The sequence below is a fragment of the Catharus ustulatus genome, chromosome 17, assembly GCF_009819885.2.
Source record: "Catharus ustulatus isolate bCatUst1 chromosome 17, bCatUst1.pri.v2, whole genome shotgun sequence".
NCBI classification, from domain to species: domain Eukaryota; kingdom Metazoa; phylum Chordata; class Aves; order Passeriformes; family Turdidae; genus Catharus; species Catharus ustulatus.
The window spans coordinates 8,595,331-8,615,911 of NC_046237.1; positions in this window are offsets into that span (position 1 = coordinate 8,595,331).

The window sequence follows — 20,581 nt, forward strand, 5'->3', positions numbered from 1 at the left end:
TTGATGATCTTACAGGTCTTTCTCAACCTAAATGATTCTGATTCTGTGATTCAGTATCCTGAGAAGTCTGGGCTGTTTTATCTCTTATCACATCCCATTTTTGAATAATTAAGCAAGAAATTCCATCAGCAATCCCCATTCCTGCCATCCTAGATACAGGAATTCAAGTGGTTTTCTACAGCTATGCTTTATTTGTGACCCACACTAGGGAGAGACCCTGGGACACTGGTGTGGACTGACTCACATCAGCACCTCTCAGAACTTAAACCACCTGCCAGAGAATGGTCAAGTCCATATGGAACAATATTTGGCCAAAATCTCTTCTGAGTCTTGCAGATTGTCCAAGACATCTCATTTTCTGTCTCCCTCTTCCACTCACATGCCTTTGGAGTGGGGGCATTTGGAAGGGAAGCTTGCAGCCTGCTGCAGCCTGAAGCCTTCCTGAAGTCCCTGACTGTTCCTTTGAAGACAGCAGAACTTGGCACAATCACCTTCCATATTGTCTGTGTAAGAAGGGTTTCCTGTTAGCTGGGCTGAGATCTCCTCCTGAGATCTCATTCCAGATGAGATGGCTTGTTCAGTCAGTGGCATCAGAGTGACATGCACTGATATGTGACCTTCAAAAACTCCCATGGGACCAGGACCCTGGAATAAACCAAACTGGCAGTGCACAGTCTGCTGACTCTCCTGACAGCTCCCACACAGCCACACAGCACTGATTATGCACAGCCTGAGATTTACATACATTTCCCTACCTCTCCTACTTATGCACGTATATATCTTCCATTGGAATGGAATAAAGACATTATTTGGGAGTTTTAACTTCCAGCTACTGCTGCACACTCATGATCCAAGAGCAGCCCTGTGCAGGCTCCCTTCATGCCCTCCCTGCTCCTTCCCTGGGAGCCCAGCGTGCTGGGCAGACGCTCCCAATGCTAATGCACAAACAGGATGCTTGCAGGTGTAACTCACGCCTTAATTGTAATGACACTGAAGCTTAAAAGTGACAGAAAAAAAGCTGAGATAATTATTTTCAGTGTGAGACTACGAAACAAGTTGTTAAATCCTTAGTAGCAATGGTGGTGCTGCAGACTATCAAAACCCTTTAAAAATCAGGCAAACTTATAGGTGGTTTTCCCTTTTGTTTATGCTGGATCTTCTGGATTCTGTTAAAAGAGGTCTGTTAGAGACAAAGGCATAAAGATTTTCTGGGAAAAAGGTGTGTCTGTCTGCAGGATGTGTGTCAGGGGATGGGAGGAGTGGGGAGAGAGGAAGAGAAGGAGTGAAAACATCTCAGTGCACACACACCTGCACACAAATCCTCACTGGTTTTTTTTTACATAAAAAATTGTGCATGCTACCATGAGGAGCATCTTGGTGCAGTTCTGATATCTCCAGCTGAGCTTGGGTATTTCTTGGTTCCTGGGTATTTCACAAGCAAGTGCTGATCATAATCAGCAAATACCTGTTTTTTGTTAACTGCTTAATTAAATGCTTCTTGAGTTTCATGCAATAAGAAAATTGTCATTTGAGAAGGATAGACTGCTGTCTGAAATCTCAAGAGGAAGTTTTGAGAGAAAGCCCTGCTAAAATGTTCTAAGTTATTGGCAAATAATTGCTTAAAAGGAAGTGTTACAATGCAGAAATAATTGGTTTGTGGGTTTTTTCCCCATTGCTGTATCTGAAGGTTTTAACTGTCCACCTTACTGCATAGTTCTTTTGTTAAAAAGAAGGATTTTTCTACTCAGCCAAATATTTCAATTTCACCTATTAAACTGTGTTTTGCCATCTGTTTAAGCTCTGCTCAGAGGAGGAGAGTTATGAAGGATCTACAGCTCTATGCTGATTGCATGGACCCAATTCCCTCCTGGCCTCAGTTCTGCTCCTAAACAAGTAAACATATAGATGGTATCACACTTAGCAGCTGCACTGAGACAGTCATTAATTAACCACCATCAGGCCAGGCAAACAGCAGGTGCTGTGAGGGGTGCTGACAAAAGGTCAAAACAATAACAGGAATTATTTCAAATAATAGATACATGGACAAACACTCGTGTTCTGAGAGTTTGTGCAATCACTTCTAGAACTGTGAGAATGGGGTAACTGTGCCTCCCTGGAACTGCATGAGGGGAAAAAAAATGCGTTTAATTTCTGCACTTGAGCCCCTGATCTGTTTTGGTTGGCTGTTTTTTATTAATTTCCTGAGCTTTTCAAGCCTAAGTCCCATAAAGCCAGCACAGCATGTGCTCTGCCTAGAATTGGTAAAGTTGCATCATCTTAAACTCAGGACTCATTTCATATATTTATGAAGGGAACCTAGAAGAAAGTTGGGAACAAACTTTTAGCAGGTCCTGTTGCAGTAGGACACGGGGTAATGGTTTTAAACTGAAGGACTCAATTTAGATTAGATAAAAGGGAAGTTTCTAACACAGAGGGTGGTGAGGCACTGGCACAGGTTGCCCAGGGAGGGGGTAGATAGATACCCCAGTGCTGGAAAAATGCAAGGTCAGGGTGGAGGGGGCCCTGAGCAACCTGATTTGGTTGTAGATGTTCCTGCTCATGGCAGGGGAGCTGGAGCAGATGGCTTTTAAATATCCCTTCCAACTCACACTATTCTGTGATTCCAGACATTTTTATACAGGTACCAGCAAGTCAGGCCTAAGTGAGTACATGGCCAATCTTACTAAAAGGTATTGGTTTAATTTCCTTCTTCCTAAGATTTCACTGCTGGATTTCTGCCTGCTTTGTTTGCATTTTAAAGTGCCTTTGCCTTTCATACTAATTTAGAAAAATAGTTAAAATGGCATTACTGGCTCTGGACCTGCAGGAAGAAATTCAGTCCATAGTGTATCCTTTGCATAATAATTTCCATTAACACAAGATTCATTCACACACGACCTACTCTTTGATTCATTAAATTTAATGCTAAAATAAAGTTTGCACTTTGCCGTAACTTCTTCTACTCTATTTGCAATTTTATAATATTTTTAATATTTAACTTCAGTATAGCAATGGATGGATTCTCTTCTTTTGCTTGTTTGTGTCTTTTGTAAAATTCAGGAAAGAAAAACACTGAAACAACATATGCATAATTCTCAAAATGTTTTGTACTTCAACAGTTCAGAGCCCTTTACGAAGCAACCCCACAGAGAAAGCTAACACATGGTACATTATTCACTTTGCCATTCCTTATGAACAAATAGACTTTTTTTTATTTTAACTTACCAGCCATGCTTCTTTGCTCCTCTGTGCCTTGGACTTTGTATTGCTGTGAGCAACTGCAGACCTATATGATAAGACTTCAAGCTCTGGCTGTGTTGCAGCATTTATAGGGAAAACTTTAGGCCTCTCCTTATGTTCAAACCAATTATAATTCACATTAGGTGAGTGAGGCAGCTAAGTCATACCAGTGGTCATGTAAACTTCCTAGTAACCCTATATTAGCTCATGGGCTTTAAGACATTGGACTTGTGCAATTCAGGCCATTTATCCAGAAGGTTGATGAGATGCTTAGAAAAGCAGAGCATTTAATTGCATACCTGGAATCCAGAATTTCACATGCAGTGATGCATCACTCGGCAAGGGGTGTTTTTTGAGTCAGTATAAATTAATATCTCTTCCCAGTATGATCCAAAGTTGAGTATCCATGCAATAAAAGTATACATTCATAATAAAATTCATATGGTCACTCCCTATGAGTGTACTCATAAGTCTGGAAAAAAAACCCCAGAACTTTTCATTTGCCTCATTGGTCCTTTTTTGGGGATCACCACAGTAATGCTTTTGTGTCAGCCCCTCCTTAGAGTCTCTGTGAATTATACTAATGGTATGAGTGCTGTAAATGTAGTGTAAGCTAGTAGCAACTTGACAAACCACTGAGCATTGAATAGCTTTGATGAGTGGATCTCCAGTGGTAACTCTCCCTGCATGGAGAGAAACTTCATCCCCATAAAATAAAACACTCATTTTGGGGCAAGCACAAATTATGACTTCAATTTGTGTTTCGATGGTGGTTACTCATCTAGTTTCTGACTCTAGAGAGAGGACAGTAAATGTTAAAACATCTTCATTGGCTCATACAGGAAACTCAGTAGGTACAAAGAACAGGAATTTGGCAGAATATTTCATAATATTTCTTTTTGTTTCAGGCTAATCCTTCATTTTCCATATCAGTGCTAACAAACTGATCACAGATGTCTCTTTCTTCTTCTGCCCTCCACATCCAGGAACTTGTGTTTCCTTACACTTACACAGACTTGAACAAGGTATTTTGTCTCTTCATTATTACTTCATCTTGCTTATCTACAATGATGAGAAGAGACTGAAGCAATCTCAGGAATGTTAGTGCTTACCTAGAAGAACTTGAAGGGTGGAAATTTCATAAGATCAGAAAGGGGCAAGCACAGTATCTGTGTATAAAATGGGGCAAGAGGCATGAAAAAGAGCTGAGAAATTACAGGTGACATCAACTAGTTTGATTCAAATTCCTGGAAAACACTGAAAGAGATGAAGTTAGCATCTAGATGAATAACAGCCAGCTAAGACATGCTCAGAAGTCAGCTGAGCCCATCAGAGGAGAAGAAAGAAGTGTCATCTATCACCACATGCTGACTTGGATTTGCAACAAGATCCCACAGGGTATTTTCATAAGCACACTTTGGAAACACAGATTACACAAGATTTCTATTAGTTAACTGCATAATTTGTTGTTAAAAAAACAAATGCTGCATTGCTTCAATGGATCACCATCAAACTGGAATGGCTCAGTGGCTGAAGTGCCATTAAAAGCTGCCTTGGAGCATTGACATTTTAAATATGCTCTTTTCTGTTGTTAATGTTGTTCAGCTGAAGCATGCTAGCCCAGGGCTAATCTCAGCTGGATAATGTCAAGACTACAGAGAATGGAGGGCTTAAAAAAATGGAAGGATCAAGCTGGATCAGTGTAAAACAGACAGAACTGCACAGATATGATTATTTTTGAAAAAGATGAAAAGTGGTTATAGAAAGAGGAGGCCAACTGAGGAGTCATGGTCTTAAAAACTTCAGTCTTTGCCCGAAGACACTGAACTGAAACATAAAAATGTTGGCAGTGAAGAAAAGTGTTTAGCTACACCCTCTGGGTAGGTTGTCAAAATGTTAATTTTTTTCCATGGAGATTAAGAGTAGCCTGAATGCATATTTGTCAGGGATAACATAGTGTGTAGGTGAGCTGCCCTTGGGGCATTGATTTTGATGTCAGAGCTGTGACAGTGACACTTTCCCCCTTGTTGCTAGTTGTAGGGATCTGAGCTGCATGGGGCAGAGCCCCTCTGAATGAGCCATTCTGCACCCAGGGCTGATCCAGCCTCCTCTGCCTTGGCTCTGCTCTATTGCTGGGCTGACATTTCCACACTGAATACACCTCACATTGTGTCCTCTGGTGGAGCATCAGCAATTTCCCCACTACTGTGACACACCAGCCTGCAGACTGTGTGTCACAGTCACCTTAAGAGCTGCTCCTTTCAAAGGAGTGATAAAATATTTTGTGTAGAAAGAGGGAGATTAGCACTGTGTCTGTGCAGTTTTGCATCTGCTAATGCAAACCAGTTCACAAGCATCACCTGGCAGCCCCACAGCAAATTTCTCCATTATCTTGTGCAGGAAAAGTCTGTCCCACCTTCAGTCATTTGGTCACTTGTACACAAAAGAGGGAAGTTACAGAACTGACCTGAAAATAGCCATGTCTTTTTTGTGTGTGTGTGTGTGCAAAGAAAAGCCACCTCCTTTTCAGAATCCATTAGAGTTCATTGGTTTTTCATACCTTAGAGCAATGTGTTTCACATGCTAATTATGAGTTGTGTAAATAATATTCTAAACATTCCCTTTCTTCATTTAAGATCCACTGGTTTTTGCATTGTCAGGATTAAAAGGTTCCCAAGGCTTTGCTTCACTTTATAGTTCAGTGCTTTGTATTTCTTTATAATATCATGTCTTATGTTATTATACTCCTCCAAATTATAGAATGTCAGACTTTCCAGTCTCTTTTCATACTGGTACCATAGTTTGAATGAATTTCTGAAACTCATTCAGTTTCTTCTCTATGCTTTTGTGATATAAATGAAAGAGAATTGAAACATCATCCTGGAGGGGAAATACACTGTAAGTCAATTGGTGACAGTGATTTTTAGTATTTGGTGATCTCTTTGTTATTAATGGCATTTTTATTTCCTAGTTCAGCATTTGCTCAGCTTAGCCCACAAGACAGTGTTTGCTCATCGTGTACAAAGGAATTATGTCATAGGAAGATATAAAATAACAAGCCTGGACAAGATGTTTAGCTGTGTGGAAGGATAAAATGGGTGTAATGAAAATCGTGTGAAGAGAAGTTGCACAAGGTGGTGTGTGAATTCCATAATGTTAAAGGAGAGGATTGGAGTGTATCAAATGAACTGCACAGGATTTGTAAATATCAGGGAGCTGGTAACCACAAGGAAAAGGCTGAAAAGGCAAAGGAAACAATTATTTGAGGTGGAAAAAAATATTATTATTAGAGAGATGCCAAACAAAATTGTGAAAAAGTAAGGAACAGAATTAAGGAGATCAGGAATTGGGATGGAGCACAGCCAGAAGTGGAGAGGAAGATGAAAAGTTGATACATTTGAGATAAAAGAGAAAAAGAAAAATTAGAGATAGAAAGTTAAACTATGGGGAAGAAGAAAACCAGACATGCTGGTATCTTATTCATGGAAGAAATAGTCCCCTACAAGAGGAGAAAGTGAAAATAATGAAGGAAACTAAAGGTGACCTAAATATGGAGAAAACTGAACTAGAATGATGGTTTGGTATTTATTAGAGTGGAAGAAGAGTAAAAGTGAGGAAGAGGAGAATGAAGTCTGAGGAAATGTCATCAGAAGGAGGTACTGGGGGAATGCCTGGCCTGGGGGTGGTGGGGAGGGATATGAGGATGAGAGAGAGAAAAAGGATCTGGCATAAAGGAAATGGAAGATTTAAGAGAATCAAGGACCAAATCACGAAAGAAAAGGGAGGGGATAGTGAGTAACAAAGTACAGAACCAGCATGTATATAGATACTGTATTTAAATTACTTCACTGAAATTCAAAATGCTCTCTAAAATAATTAGAAACCTTGTGTAAGAGATCACAACATGCCTGTAGCTTTTCCACTTTTTCCAGTTGTGTCTGCTGGTGTAATAAATGACTGCTCCAGCCTTCAGACCTTGTTAGTGTGTGACCTTGGACACAGCAACAGCACTGCTAGAATAGCTGTGGAATTTGGCCATGCTGAATCCGTGCTGAGAATTTAAAGCAAGACTTCACCTGGGACCAAGTGCTTGCATCTCTGTCAGCAGAGCCTTTGACTCCAGGCATTCTCTTCTTTCAGCAGGAAATCAGGTAGCACTACACACCGAGGCTGAGCATAACTAGGAAGTTTTAGGAACAGTTCCACAATTCTCCAGCTCCCTTGGCAGTGGAGTGTTGAGACTCCAACAATCTGCAAAGCAGGAAACTGCCAAGGACAGAGGCTGCTGGGGAGTCAGCAAACGCCGTCGGGGTTTTTTGCGTCAGAGTTTTGGAAAATCCCAATGGATGTTCCTGCTGCCAAGCAGGGCACACCCTGCCAGGAAGGCAACTACTGTGGCATAGGGAATACCTTTCCCAGAAGCAGTGGTGGCCATCCACAGCTCTGTGACACCAGTGGTCCCTTTTCTGCTGGGATTCCTGCATCTCCATCCCTTTCATATCCTGCTTTCCTGCAGCAGGGGCAATCAGGCACTGCCAGATTTAGAAGGGCTGTAACGAGGTGGTTAGGAGGTCACTGTGTGTTCCACAGTGGGTAATTGTGTCTAATGCTGACTCTGAAAGAGAATTCTTTGGAATGTATGAGTGCCAAGAAATAGGTCCTGCCCACTGGGCTACAAACACTGTGTCATGGTTTGGGGGAGGTTTTCTCCCCAGTCACTGGCATAGGATTAACCTGAACTACCCAAACCTGTTCTGCAGAACCCAGCACTGCACACTGGAGCTGCCTCTGTAGCTCATCTTTACTCACAGCCACACAACTTTACTCAGTTTCAAATCAGACTGAAGAAATTTCTGACTACCAGTGACCTGGCATCTTACTTAGCTATGAGCACAGCCTGAGCTTGCTTTGAGTTCCTCCAGGAAGAAAGCATTTGGTCAGTGTGGAATGCATGACTATGGCTAAATTAGAGTGTAATCCATTTAGGTCCCACACTAGACTCAATCTATTAGTCTGCAGAGAGTGAAAAAGATTTGGGGATAGACCAGAAACATGACAATCAAACAAAGGCACTTCCTGAGGATTATTTCCAAGAAAAGAAATCAGCCTACATTTTCATTTTAGAGAGTTAAGTGAGTCTCATTGCCTTCTCTGTTTTTTTTGGGCAAATGAAACTTCTCTAACAAGAAGGTGAGTGCTTCCCATTGCAAGAGAATGGTGGCAGCTCTCTTAGAGCCATGAGACAGGTTCAACAGCAGAGGATTATTACAGTAATTTCACGAATACAAGCCGCACCAATTTGACCAAAATTTTGGTGGAAACCCGGAAGTGCGGCCAATATTCCGGGGCGGCTAATACATTAACAAAATTCTAAAAGCTGCCAACACGGAAGTGAGAGCCTGCGGCAGCCCCAAGCCAAGCTGGAGCCCGGCCGGCCCCGGCAGAGGTGGGAAAGCCTGGCAGAGGCGGGGCCAGCAGTGTGGGGGGCGGCAGAGCCGGGTCAGTAGGGCGGGGGAGCCTGGGAGAACTGGGGCTAGCAGTGCAGGGGAGCATGGCAGAAGCAGGAAGGCCGGCGGGTGGGGCTGCCTGGCAGCGGGGGAAGCCCAGCAGAATCGGGGCCAGCAGCGTGGGGGAGCCCGGCGGTGCGGGGGCCTGCAGTGCCGGCCAGGGCGAGCAAACGCAGTGGCGGTGCAGACGGGAGGGCGCGGCCGGCGAGCCGGGCGGCGGCGGTGGCAGCCCGCCGGCAGGGCTAGGGAACGCGGCGCGGCCGGCGAGCTGGGCGGCGGCGGCGGCAGCCCGCCGGCAGGGCTAGGGAACGCGGCGCGGCGTGGCCGGCGAGCCGGGCGGCGGCGGGCAGGGCTAGGGAACGCGGCAAGGCGCGGCCAGCGAGCCGGGCGGCGGCAGCCCGCCGGCAGGGCTAGGGAACGCGGCAGCGGGGCGGTGCTGACGGGAGAGGGGGGCCAGCGAGCCCGGCGGCGGCGGCTGCGCCACCCGGCCAGCCCCGCAGAGCCGTGGCGCTGAGCTGGGCTACCCGGCCCCGTCGGCAACCATGAGCGGACCGAGCCTTCCTGGCCCCGCCCCGAGCCAGTGGCGGCCGGCGAGCCTGGCAGCGGCGGCAGCGGCTGGCCCGCCGGCAGGGCGAGTACGTGAACGCAGCGGCGACGCGGCCGGCATGCCTGCCAGTGGCGGCAGTGCCTGGCCCGCCGGCAGGGCGAGTACGTAAACGCAGCGGCAGGGCGGTGCTGACGGGAGAGGGGGGCCAGTGAGCCCGGCGGCGGCTGCAGCACCACCCGGCCGGCCCCGTCAGCAACCATGAGCGGGCTGAGCCTGCCTGGCCCCGCCCCGAGCCAGTAAAGCCCGCTATGCCGCGATCCTGTTACTAATTGGCCAATTTGTGAAAGCTGCGCACGGATTCTCGCGACGAACGAAAATGCGGCTAATATTCGGGGTGCGGCTTATCTATTGACAAAGACAGCAACATTGTCGAGGCACCGGGGGTGCGGCTTATAATCCGTGCGGCTTGTATTCGTGAAACTACTGTATTTTGGACAGGATTTCCTTTTGAAAGTCTCAAGCCACTTCAGACTGTGAAAACTGTGAAAGAGGGGAAAGAGCATATGTAGGTCACATGTTTTGGTTTTGATACTATCCATTTTGTGTCCCTGAAAACATAATTTCATAGCAAGAATATCCATAACTCTATCAGCTTACCTTGAACACTTTAAAAAAACCCATTTATTTTCCATAAAACTCAGTATTTGTAGTAGTGATTAATTTTTTACAGATGGACAAACTGGCAAGATAGATGCCATGATTTGGCACTGGAAGTACTGTGTCTTAGTCCCATCCTACTACATTACTGTCCGACCTTTTGCCCTATAAAAATGTTTTCCTTTGGAATATTATTAGCAAATAACTTTATAAATGATACTGCAGTAGTTTAGCCTTTGTATTTAGCAGTACAACCATTGGCATGACCCAGTGGCTACACACAGAAAGAACTGGTCACTGGTACCAGATATCTCACCATTTTAAATCTGCTGCTGTTGGTATTAACAGTAACAACATTGACTATTGCAATTGATTCTGCCTTTTTTCTTTCCATTCTATGTAAAATACTTTCTGAGAAACCTTGAAATCTTCAGGGCTTTAAGCCTTGTTGTTTCTGTTCTGTATTTGAAATCAGGTTGCTAAACCTCACAAATACAGGTAAACAGAAATACTCATTTTCCTGGCTCTCTCTCTGTTCAGGTTGCTCATATTAGTAGAGCAGTGCATGTGTCACTGTACACAAATGTTTAGGACATTTCCTGTAATTTCATACTCAGTTTTGAGAAACCAACTTGTTTTAACAGTTATTTCTTCTTTATGAACTGTGAAATAAGAAGCTATTGGTGTAACAGTAGAAATGTGTGTGTCAAGTCCCTTCCTTTGGGCAAAAGGGGAAAAAAGTATTTCCTCAAAAAGACAAGCCATTTCAAGCCTGCCATGTCCTCACTTCCCTAAATAGCTCTCTCTCCTCTGGCATTCTTCTGTAAGCACACACTTTTAAGTTTTCTTGAAATTTTTAAACAATCAGCTGTGTGCAACTACTGATGTACAATGAACACAGCAAAGCTAAATGTGAGACTGTATAAAGGGGAAGGTGATTTTATTTTAAACAAAAGTGTCAGTCACACTTATTCTCTGGCAGATTTCATTCACTCAGGTTTTCATACTTGTTTTTCATACCTGCATTTTAACAAGGACTAAGATGTGTATGTCTGGCTAGTCCAGCCAGGATTACTTGTGGTGCAACTGAGGACAAAGGATGCCAGTTTGGGAGTCATCAGGTTTCCTGGGTTCTTTGTGCTGGGTGACCACATGCTGACTTTGGAATTGCCTTTTGTACCCTTCAGGGACCCAGGTCTGTGAGTCACTGAGCAATGTTATTGACTGGCTGCCTGTCCTTTTGTCTCCTGGTCTGTGAAAAGTCTGTCTTTAGTTTTATTTCTAGACAAGGGAAGTACAGTGTCTCAAACAGGTGACAAGCTGTAAAGGATCCTGGGCTAAGGACTGGACCTCTTGCAATGAAGTTACACTTGGGGGGATTTCTGTGCTGGTTGTTCTGACACAGCAGCACTCATTCCCAATGGAAAGCCACCAGTGTGAACTAGCTCACTCACTTGTTAAAGCATGAATGGTACTTGGAGTTTCTTGGTGGCTTTTTAGTCATGAAAGTCAGTGCTATGAACGCTTCTGGAAGGAGGACAGTGAGATGAAACCTCAGGAATGACTGTAAATACATCAGTGCTCTTTTGTATACCATTGCTCCATTGAGTGTTACCCAATAACAACAACAGTGCTGTACAGGCTTTTGTAAGAGGAGTTTCTGAGTTCAGGTACCATAGCTTTGTTTGAGAGGGTCTGTGCTGTCCTTTCAGCTACAGATGCTGTTCTTTCAGCTACAGATGTGGTTGTGGTTGAATAATGGCCTACAGTTCCTGGAAGCTCAATAATGTCATCCACTTGGTAGGCAGTCAAAGACTGACAGTGCTGGGGGTTAGGTATGTTTATATGAGGGTTTAGAGAGAATATCCAATAGTAGAATAACAATGAAACAGAATAAAACCAGTATTTTATGGAAGATGTTGCAGGTGAGTGTAAGATGATGATCCTACCTGTCTAATAGTGAAAGATGCTGTATTTGATGTTCCCAAAAATTTAACCCTCTAGTGTATGATGGTGAGTGATGTATTAGGACCTTTCCTTTAAGGGAAACAAAACAGGGGAAAAATCCACCACCATGCTAAAGAAAAAAAAATTTAAAAAGCACATACATAACTTCAACAGCATAAATAAAATGCAAAGCTTACATTTTACAGGGATGCATCCAATGGGAGCAGATGTTAAAAGACAATACACAAAATATCTGGCAACACGTTTAACAGAACCCTGTATCAGGTGAATCTCCTACACAAGGAGGTGTTCCAACCTCCTTAACTCTGATAACTACTGAGAATAATTGCTCATTATTTCTGTCTCCCACCTGCACCCTGCCACTATTGTTACTTGTTGTCTATCTTGGCTTTGTTTCAGATTATTCTGTTTGTAATCTTACCTGCATTTGTTAAACCAGAAAGATGGCATGCTTGTTTTTAGATTGTCATGGCTGGAGTTGAAGACACTGGACAGATATAATCAAACTAAAGTAATCAAATAGATCTGATGGAAAGCTGCCTCCATCTCCAAACAAGAGAAACCAAATTTCTTCTGGTGATTAGGAGAGTATCTCACTCAGATGTACTGCCAAGTCTGGCTACTGTAACACAAGGTATGATACATAAACATGTATTTGTGTGTGATGAGGCATTATCCTTTAAAAGCTACAAGACACCAAGTTATTATCCCAGGTAGATGGTTGTCAAGTGACCAAGGCTACGGAAGAGGAAGTGGGAGAACTGTCCAAATTATAAAGCTCAGAGTCCAATTTCAGTAAGGCTCAATTAGTGCTACCCCAGGAATTGTAACTGGGGAAATGGGAAAACAGAGAACTAGAAGAAAGATTAAAGCTTTTTGTCAAATAAACATTGCTTTTCCCCAACTCCAATTTTAAGCAATTTTAGGAGAATTCAAATTTTCACAGCAGTGCAAGGTAAATTTGCCAGTATCAGCAGACTGAAAGAAAATGGAAAGAAAATGGAAAGGATTGGAATGGAGCTGGAACTTGGCCTTGAAGAGTCACAGCTTCACTGGGCCACCTGTGCCAGCGTCTCACCATCCTCTCAGTGAAGAATTTCTCCCTAATACCGAACCTGAACCTGTTCTCTTTCATTTAAAACCTCCATTGCCCTGTCACTACACATCCTTACAAACAGTCCCTCTCCGTGTTTCTTGTAGGCTCTCGTCAGGGATTAGCCCTGCAGGTCATCGAATCATCATCAAGACTTGGGCAGCCGGGACAGCACAAACAAACCCCTCGGAGCTTTAAACCCAAACCTTCCATCAGAGCCCAGCTCATCCAGCCCTGCTCCAGAGCTCCAGCTGCGGGCACACGCTGCCCAAATCCCGGCTCAGAGCTGTCCCCGACCCTAAATCCCGACTCGAGGCTGTCCCTGACCCCCAATCCCGGCTCAGAGCTGTCCCTGACCCCCAATCCCGGCTCGGGGCTGTGTCTGACCCCCAATCCCGGCTCGGGGCTGCCCCCCACCCCAAATCCCGGCTCAGGGCTGTCCCTGACCCCAAATCCCGGCTCGGGGCTGTCCCTGACCCCAAATCCCGGCTCGGGGCTGTGTCTGACCCCCAATCCCGGCTCGGGGCTGCCCCCCACCCCAAATCCCAGTTTGGGGCTGTCCCTGACCCCAAATCCCGACTCGGGGCTGTCCCTGACCCCCAATCCCGGTTTGGGGCTGTTCCCACCCCTAATCCCGGCTCGGGGCTGTCCCCGACACCCAATCCCGACTCGGGGCTGTCCCTGATCCCCCCAATCCCGACTCGGGGCTGTTCCCACCCCCAATCCCGGCTCGGGACTGTTCCCACCCCCAATCCCGGCTCGGGACTGTTCCCACCCCCAATCCCGGCTCGGGGCTGTTCCCACCCCCAATCCCGGCTCGGGACTGTTCCCACCCCCAATCCCGGCTCGGGGCTGTTCCCACCCCCAATCCCGGCTCGGGGCTGTTCCCACCCCCAATCCCGGCTCGCTGTCCCCCCCGGGAGCCCCGGCCGCCCGCGCTGCGCTGCTGCCGCCTGTCGGTCCGGGCGCGGTACTGCAGGTACCACGGTACCACAGAATCACGGAATCGCGGAATAACAGAATAATGGAATAACAGAATAATGGAATAACAGAATAATGGAATAACAGAATCATCCATCTTTTGGGTGATGTTGGCACTTTTAGATTGGTTTAGAATAGAACCAGACTGTACAATATAAGTGATAGGTATTGGAAGATAATTGTAAATAATGTTTATGTAGTTTATAGTATAAAAAGATAATGCCATCCCAGGGGTGGGCAGTGTGCCTGGGGCTGACCAGCTGAACAGACCTCAGCTGGTCAGGGAAAGAACTTTTAGATGAGATAAAATAAACAACTCAGGAAACAACAGAAGTCTCCTGACTCTTTCTCTGGTGCTCAGGCTGGAGCACAGAGACTCTAAAACATGCACAGGTGGTTGGCTCAGGTTCAACAGAGACACCACTGCCCACAGGGCTGTACTCCCACTCCCCCGTTTTCTTCCCTTCTTCTTGACTCTTCTCAATGCTTTTAATGTACAGTAATTTCACGAATACAAGCCGCACCAATTTGACCAAAATTTTGGTGGAAACCCGGAAGTGTGGCTAATATTCCGGGGCGGCTAATCTATTAACAAAATTCTAAAAGCTGCCAACACGGAAGTGAGAGCCCGCGGCAGCCCCAAGCCAAGCTGGAGCCCGGCCGGCCCCGGCAGAGGTGGGAAAGCCTGGCAGAGGCGGGGCCAGCAGTGTCGGGGGCGGGCGGCAGAGCCTGAGCCAGCAGGGCGGGGGAGCCCGGGAGAACTGGGGCTAGCAGTGCAGGGGAGCATGGCAGAAGCAGGAAGGCCGGCGGGTGGGGCTGCCTGGCAGCGGGGGAAGCCCAGCATAATCGGGGCCAGCAGCGTGGGGGAGCCCGGCGGTGCGGGGGCCTGCAGTGCCGGCCAGGGCGAGGAAACGCGGCGGCGGTGCAGACGGGAGGGGGCGGCCGGCGAGCCTGGTGGCGGCGGCGGCAGCCCTGCCGGCGGGGCGAGCGAAAGCGGCGCTCGCGAAAGCGCCGCCGCGAGCCGCGAACCGCGAGCCGCGAACCGCGAGCCGCGCACCGCGAGCCGCGAGCCGCGAACCGCGAGCCGCGAACCGCGAGCCGCGAACCGCGAGCCGCGAAAGCGCCGCCGCGAACCGCGAGCCGCGAACCGCGAGCCGCGAGCCGCGAAAGCGCCGCCGCGAACCGCGAGCCGCGAACCGCGAGCCGCGAGCCGCGAGCCGCGAACCGCGAACCGCGAGCCGCGAGCCGCGAGCCGCGAGCCGCGAACCGCGAACTGCGAGCCGCGAAAGCGCCGCCGCGAGCCGCGAGCCGCGAGCCGCGAGCCGCGAGCCGCGAACCGCGAGCCGCGAACCGCGAGCCGCGAGCCGCGAGCCGCGAGCCGCCAACCGCGAGCCGCGAGCCGCGAGCCGCGAACCGCGAGCCGCGAACCGCGAGCCGCGAAAGCGCCGCGGGGCGGGCGCGGCGCTCGCGAGGCGCGGCGCGGGGCGAGCGAAAGCGGCAGCGGGGCGGGCGGCGAGCCCGGCGGCGGCAGCCCTGCCAGCCGGGCGAGCGAACGCGGCAGCGGGGCGGTGCTGACGGGAGAGGGGGGCCAGCGAGCCCGGCGGCGGCGGCAGCACCACCCGGCCAGCCCCGCCGAGCCGTGGCGCTGAGCTGGGCCACCCGGCCCCTTCGGCAACCATGAGCGGGCCGAGCCTTCCTGGCCCCGCCCCGAGCCAGTAAAGCCCGCTATGCCGCGATCCTGTTACTAATTGGCCAATTTGTGAAAGCTGCGCACGGATTCTCGCGACGAACGAAAGTGCGGCTAATATTCGGGGTGCGGCTTATCTATTGACAAAGACAGCAACATTGTCGAGGCACCGGGGGTGCGGCTTATAATCCGTGCGGCTTGTATTCGTGAAACTACTGTAAATTCCCTCATGGATTTCCAAGCAAAAGTAATTAATGTAGTATTAACAAGAACAGAAAAAGAAACTGGCTCTTATGCATTGCTTTTCATGAGGAGGATGTGTGGAAATTTTGGGAGAGTCTTTGTTGGCTCTCACAGTAGATTAATTCATATTTACAATGCTTTGCTTCATTTGAATGGGCCTCCTTGTGATTTATTTCTAATATATCTTCAGAAATGTAACCCTGGCCTGCCAGCACAGACAGGAATTGAATTAAAATAGGCTGTGGCTTGGTTGCTGGCATTTATTTACTGCTCTCATAGTAAACAGCAGGTTATGTTGTTTGCAATGCTTAATAAACTCCCTTTTTGTTAAGAGTGTGTGTGTGGGTATAAGGAGAACCTTCCACCGTGCCTGTGCTGAGAAATCCCCCAGTGCAGGTAGGGGGTGTGCAAGACACCAGTGCAAGCTGCATGCTGTGCCCTGGAAACACCTGGAGCCAGGAATGGTCCCACCTTGTGCCTAAAAATGGCCACAGGACCTGTGTCCTGAGAGACACCTGTGTCCTGAGAGACACCTGTGTCCTGTGGGGAGAGTCCATCATCCAGAGACTCTGAGGAGCCCCAGAGCCAAAAATCACCATGGAGAGGGGTACATAGACTGTAAGGGCATCAAACTCCAGGGATCACCTCTTCAGGGTCTGTGTGCCCAGACACCACTCTGAGCTGTTCCATTTGTTGTACCTCTCAATTATTAGATTATTTTTTCCCCCTGAAACTGAACACCTGACACTACCAAAGGAAACCTAGGGTAAGAAATGTCTTTAACACCTGTGTACATGTACACAGTGCATGTAGAGATGGTGGGGTGTCCCATGTGTCACTGGGGGGAATGGTTATTCTGCATAAGTGAATACTGAGTAATATTTATTATGCTTTCTTCGGTATTTTCTGAGGCAGTGTGTTTGTAGCTGTGTGACAACACATCACACTCATAGTGCTTGAATGTCGATGCAGTAAGTCTCCTGAAATGGGATGAAGCACTTAAAAAGAATTTAATCCATCATTGACCTTTATTGCTCCCAAAAATGTGATAAACCACAAAGTTTAGAAGGGAATTGAGAAGAGAATTGTAAATTAGCTCTTTTAGTTTTGGGTTACTGCAGGAAACACAGATACTATGACTTAACTCATATCCTTTTGAAATTTACTTCTAAAACTCTAACACTGCCATTTTACACCACTTGAAAAATATTTTTTTTCAATTTTCTAATAAGGGAATACATTCAGTTCACAAAATGTTATTTTGATTACATCAGCTCACTAGAATGTAAATGAAATTTAGCTCCAAAAGCTCAGACAGACCTTCCTTATTACTAGTGAGCTTTATGGGAACCAGAATTTCAATCTGACATATCAAAGCTCAAAGAAATCATGTGCTTTGTGCAAGAGTACTCATTCTGAATGTCACTGGGTACTGACAGAACTTTGAAGATATCCAGCCATCATTTGTAATGAACTTAGAGGTGAATTTTGAGGGCCCACATGCCTGCCTGTTCTCTATGAGTTGTTACCATGAATATGTTGAGCTTTTTTTAGTGCATGTTGGAGTTATGTGTGTGTGGCTGCCTTGTTCATTCTAGTAGCAGCCCCAGTTTATTCAGGATTTTCTGTGTGCTGCTGCACCATACAAAAACCTGTTTGCCTCTAGCCTGTGTCTTTTCTGCCACCTTGACTAAGATCTGCTACAATATTTGATATGAAACTGCAGCTTACATGGCCAAAACACATCTGGACTGAGAATCAGCAATTATTTCAAATGCTTGTTTTCATAGAATTAAATTATTAAATTATTAAATTATTGCAGGAGGTATTTGATGTGGATGGAGGCAGATCATCCTTTAGGAAGTTTCTTTTTCCCACCAAATCCTAGGACTGATATTCCATGGGGACCTCACTCAAGAGTGGCTTTCCAGGTGTTGTGCAATGTCCCACAAATGAGCGCTAGGGGATGCTGCATTCCTACACAATTTCACATCTGCGGGTCTGAAAATACCAATTTTGTGGCTTTATTACTATTCCTTTCCACACAAAATACAGAGAAAAAAAAGCTTTTGGTCATTCTATGAAACATGAGTAGAAATATATAATTTTTAAAATTCTTTGGTAATTGTCTGTCCTATTAGGTATAAATGTCCTTTTTATGTGTGTGTAAAGAGGTTTATTTTAAAATATCTATCACATAGAAACATCCAAGTAAGACCATGATCCCAGTTCAATAAATTGTATGCAGAAGTAGGTGGAGAACATAAGACACACCAAACACAAATCTACAGAGATCTTTAATCCAGGGCTCAAATTGTAGAAATTGCCCTTTGAGAACAAACACAGAACAATCTGTAGGTCTGAAATTTGTTACAGAGCAAAGCTGGTATTCTGCACTAGAACTTGTTTTTCCTTTAAATAATTCACATTTTTTCAAGTACTTATAAAAACTGTACAAAATATGAATATTTAGATGTTTGACAATTACGTAAACTTTCATAATATTTTAATATTAAAACCAAAATATAAAAACTGATGTAGGTAATATTTTTAAATCAAAAGAACAAGCTTGGAACCAGCAGGAATGACGAGCTTACTTTTTAAAGAATTGCTATTTAGAAATTGCAAGATAAATTTGTTTTATAAATATTTGCAAACAGAAGCAATATTAAAGAGAATTTTTAATTTTTATACATAAGTTGCAGAGGCCCAGTTTTTGATATGCTAAATTATACAGCAGGTGCATTTGAAGTTTCTGTTTCAAATGAGCCAGCCCTACCTTAGGACATGCTGCTCTGTTCTTAAGACAGTGTAGCATCTGTTTGTCAGAGACCCTTTGCTGGCTTTTGGGCCATCAGAAAAAAAGGCATTTTTTTGGGTGTTATTTAAAACACTGGTGGTATTCTGTGCTACCTATCAAGATCTACGTTTTCCTGAACAAATGCATACACCTGTAAATAACTCCAAGTGTCTGTGCTCTTTGTGTGGTTGAAATTTTGCATACAGGTTCAATTTTGACTCCCCTCAAGTGTGACATCTGTCCACTCTAATGTCATGTGAGGATACTGTGGCCTTAAACTTGCAGACTAGTGACATACTTAAGACTTATTTTATGTACATAATTAACAGACACTTGGATTTGATTGTTAAAGGCAACTGGGTTAAATAGAGCATGATTTGTTCTGCTCTTTCAGAATGGGTGAAAAGCCACTCTCTTTCATGTGGGTGTGCATTTCTTTACAGTAAGCAAAATGAAACAACTGTTGAAAACAACTTTACAGTGGCTTTGGCTCAGGAATGTCCTCATTTTTGTCACCTGATAAGGGGAACTGAGTAAACACTGGCTGTAAGTCCAGCAGTGCAAGAAAAATAACAATGTGTAAAGGTGGTAGAATGAAATCAACAGTTTATGTACATGCTAATTAATGTGTGTGCTAATTACAGGCAAGGCTTTCACCTGGCTTTGGAAGGCAAAGCCACAGCTGGAAAACGTGTTGCTTCTTTACAGGGACATGATTCTGTTTCAAAGGCTTTTTTCATTCTTGAAGAGCCAAAAAGTCAGATCTAAAGGGTCATTAAGAAATGAAGAAAACCTAGTTAATACCACAAATGTGATGAAAAGATGGAAGTAGTGCTTGATCACGTAGTTTCACAGAAAGTTCTCATGGTGGTAGTGATTGTTTCAATAAAGTGGAGCTGCTCATGCCTGCTCCAGTCCTGCCATGACAACGGTTCCTGCAGCAGTGCTGTGAACTGGTGTGAACTGGAGCCTTTCCTGGCTGAAGTCAACACAATAAATCTTTGCTTCACTGTTCTCAGTGTCACAGTACAGACAGTTCTGCTAAAAGTGCAGCTGAGTGCTGTGGCTGGAAGGAAGGGTGAGATACTTAAGCTACTAAGTCTGACTGAAAAAGAAAAGAAGCTTGTGGTGGAAAAAGAAAGGACTTTTTGCTGGTGAGAGGTAAACCGCAAAACTGAGATGAAATAGCAATTGGAATAGCACACAGAGAGGAGAAAGGTGTGAATATGCAGAGCCTTGAAGCTGAAGTCAAACTGAATTTAGGATGTGGAGGAACATGAAGGAGGTTAAAAGTGAAAGTGATATAGTCTGAATCTGCAGTGGGTTGTGCAGGAAAAAATAATGTAATAACTTTATCCTATCCTTGTAATTCTGTCACTTGACATCTTTGGTATGAGCTTTAGCTTCTGGGACATGATCACAATTAATTAAAAAACCCCAAACTAAACAACAGTAATAACAAACTAAAACATTAAAGAAGTCACGCCATCTGATTATTGCTAACCGATTCCTGAGTATGAAAACTCAAGAAAAAATTAATGGTAATAAGATTGGAGTTTAGCATTATGTAGTCCTGAATAATTCCTCCATACCAGCAGTGATTTCCTTCTGTTTCCTTTAAAAGTACCTTATGCCAGAGTAAATGCTGCATACAAGATGTCTCACACTTGGCCATTAGAATCACTTGGTGAAGTACAAACTTCTTTCAAGGTTCTGTACTGTCCTAGTTTGGAGGACAGGTGTCTGCTGAGAAAGGCAGGAGCCTCTCTTTGAAATGGAGAATGTAAACCCCCTCCCTCCAAATTATTATCATTTTGAAATCAAGGGGCTCTCAGGCAAAGATACGGGAGTTAGAAAT